This window comes from Balearica regulorum, chromosome 5, assembly GCF_011004875.1.
Source record: "Balearica regulorum gibbericeps isolate bBalReg1 chromosome 5, bBalReg1.pri, whole genome shotgun sequence".
Classification (NCBI taxonomy): Eukaryota; Metazoa; Chordata; class Aves; order Gruiformes; family Gruidae; genus Balearica; species Balearica regulorum.
Genome location: NC_046188.1, coordinates 59,797,952 through 59,801,562, shown reverse-complemented (window position 1 = coordinate 59,801,562; position 3,611 = coordinate 59,797,952).

The following is a 3,611-nucleotide window of genomic DNA, read 5'->3' as shown; positions in this document are numbered from 1 at the left end:
TCAGGGAAAAAAAGGAAATAAAAAAAGAAAAGGTTTTATCTTTTTTTCCAAAATTCAGACTGATGATCAACAGCAGTATTGTGTGACATTACATAGTTTAAAGTATTTCAGGAGAAGTACTAAACAGGCCTCACAGTTTAAAAAATCAATCATCAGTCAATCAATCAAAGTACATCTGAATATCAAGGTGCATTGTTCTCAATTCCTTCTCAGATCTTAGCAAATACAGGTGTTGTAGCCTGAGTGAAATATTTTCTCACTGAGATTTTAGTCACTGTTGTCTATTGGCCAACTTTGCTTTGCAGGCTTTCTGCAAAACCAAACTCAGAACACTTGCGGGTTTTGGTACGTGGAAATTGTGTCTACAAGGACTTTCCGGGAAATTTGTAAAGAAAAACTCCATGAAAATTTATGTTAAAACATTAGGAAAAGAAAAATTTGTATGAGGTCAAAGGAAATGAAGTGCTTAATTTCAGTAATTAGCTGATTAAACACTGAATCCTGCCCTGATCCAGGTTTTACTTAGTACACACTCATCTTTCTACAAAGAAAAATGTCTCTGCTGTACCTGGTTCCTTTTTCAAGCTTAAGCTTCACAAAAATGTGTACTAGGTACAGAACTATGGGATGTAATTCCTGAAGATGTGAGCGGGTATGTTCTCTTAACCCTCATAAAGGTACAGTCACTACCCAAGAATAGCTGGAGGAGGAGAAGGTGCGCCTGTTTTCCCTTTTTATCAGCAGTTAAGACCATTCACACAGAAGTGGCAGTTATATTAAATAGCCTTCTTTTGAGAGGAATAGAAGGCCATATTCTCCAGCTTTCAGGGGAGTGACTTTCCTAACACCATCTTTTTAAAGTAGTCTTACAAGGGTTTTCTCCTCTTCAGTGTATTTTATCACACTGTTTCTAACTTATTACAGTCGAAGCATATATCATGAAGAAAAATTAAAGCTACTGCTGCCACCATCTCTGCTAACCCACAAATGTTTGGTGCAGTGCTTTATCATAAGCCAAAGGGGACCTACTTTTTAAGAATACCAGCAACATGTTCCTATCGTTACCATGTCAAAACATCTGTGCATCAACATTACTGATATTCTGTGAAAAAAACACAGCTAGCTAACTGGAGCTAGCAGGTGGAGTGCTGTGCTAGAGACATGGAAAGTTCTCTTATCATCTCTTTTCAAAGTCTAATTTTGGCCAGAAAAGCAAAAATCCATGCAGAGGGGAGTTCTCCTCTTAGTTACACTGATGCTAATTTGGACCCTTTCTATTGACTCCAAGTGTTTTCAATTGTGATCATTTGGACATTTTCTAAGGCATTTTTAACAACTGGCCTCACAGTGTTTGTCAACCATTGTATTTAACTTGAGTCATGGTTGGCATCCAGTCAACGTCTGACTACATTGTGTGTAAGATGCATGTTAAATGAGCATTTAATAAATTCTTTTTCCCTCCCATTCCAATAAGATGTTTGGCTTGGTTTTCTTATCTGAACATCTTGAAACAATAGTACTAGAATGCTTGACTTTGCAGTTTCTTTACCATACAGTGAGTAGCTGTCGCATAAGAAGAATGTGAAGAATAAATCAATGCACTTCTAAAGCAAGTGTGGATCATATCCACAGCACATGCCCAGTTCTCTGCCAAGTTACTTCATAGTATAGCATAGGATATGTTAATTAATTAATAAAATTGATACTAGGAATAGAAAACATCCTTATCATGAAGAAGCAGCATAGGCTGAAACATTTTCAAAACATTTCAGATGACTTATGGCAACTCTAATAAGCTCACTGATAGTGCCCCTCTCGTCTGAGGATTTCAAAGCTCTTTGCAGATTAAATGCCTTTGAGGTACATCATTAGTCTTCCCATTTGGCAGAGAAGTGGCTTCCCCCAGGTCACATGCTATAGCAAATCATCACCACCAACAGCCAGGGGAAAATTTCCAGAGGCAGAAATGGCTGTTAAGTGTCCAAATGCCACTTGTGCATCTGAATATCTTCACCATTAATACTCATCACCTACTTATACCAGTGCTTTAAAGTGCTGCCTAAATAATTTATTAGTCTTTATAACATCCCCATGAAATAGGTAACTAATTTATCTCTACTGTACAACGAGTTAAAATGAGGCATAGAAAAGTTAAGTACTTTGTCCAGACCATTCAGCAATCTATGAACTAATCCAGACTAAGCAATGAGTAGGCCATGATTTTTGAAGTATACATTCAGTTTACATCACCATAAACACCCAACTCTAATATTTTAATATTACCTCCAAACATATAGATGCTGAGTTTCATCTACAAGCAGTGAACCAGAAATTTTAAGAAAAAACTTGTCAGATAATGCATTGGACTACCGAAATACATGCATGCTGTATTATGAAGATAGAAACACAAGTAAAATTATACTTTCCTAGGATAAGAGACAGACACAGACAGGCTCATCCGAATATATTTCATTGGAAAAAAAAGCAGTACAGAATGATTTTATACATCACTATAAATGGGAATTAGAATCAGACAGGAGTATAGCACTAACATTTGGCAAGTTCCTCCTTGAGAACATAGAAATATGTACCCTAAACTTGTAAGTGACTTTGAAAATAAACCCAGGGGGACAAAAGCAGTAGTTTCTCACCCCTGTCACATCAGGAGGCAGACACAATTTTACTTTTTTTTTTCTTTTTTTCTTTTGGGGGGGTGGTGGGAAGAGACAGGCCTAGGAGTGGGAGATTAGAAAGAAGAAAGATACAGTTACATGGTTATCTATTTCTTGTATGTCCCTTTTGTTTTTCCTCTCCTAGAGCTAACACCATAGATTAAAGCTTTTATGATTACATAAGAAGTACATGGAAACTTGTACTGGATTTTTACTGTAGACAACTCAAATTCAGTGAAGCCTGGAGACTCATCCAGTGCATTCACGGCACTGTAAGCCAGTTCTGCTTTGTCACAGAGCAACCACATGTAACTGACTGCACAGGCCTGTGGGGAAGGGCTGCCAGTGGTATTTCAGCAAGAAATTCAGAACTGGAGAGTTCTGGTACCTTCCAGTGATGACAACAGTGCAATATTCATTGAATTGCCTCCTCTCGGGGCATTCAGTCTGAGGAGAAATGCTTCTAATATATATTATTGCAATAGCAGTTACAGAATGCCCACTGCTCTACAAATACATAAGGAGTCATCATCCTTGCTCTGAAGAATTCACAATTTGAGACAGATAAAAGCAGAGGGAAAGTATACTACATGCACAAAGAATGAAGGGTGCTGGCTGGTCTCAGATGTTCTTTGCATGCAGGCAGGCATACAACATCCCTGTACTTACATTTCTAAGTAAGTGTTCTCACTTGGTCAATGAAATAAGAACAGAAGAGTATATCCAGCCAAGATGGTAAAAGACAGAAACGGCATATGAACCTTTGGGAAGATGTTTCAGGTTTGAAACAAAGCAAATTATGACTGTAGTAGCCTGTCAAGATCTGTATCAAAAAGAAAACAGTAGTGGTTCTATTGAATGCAAGCAGGACTAGCAGAGAAAAATCTAATAGCACCAGCCTGACAGAGTCTAGAAGTATTTGTCATGCACGAGCCTTTA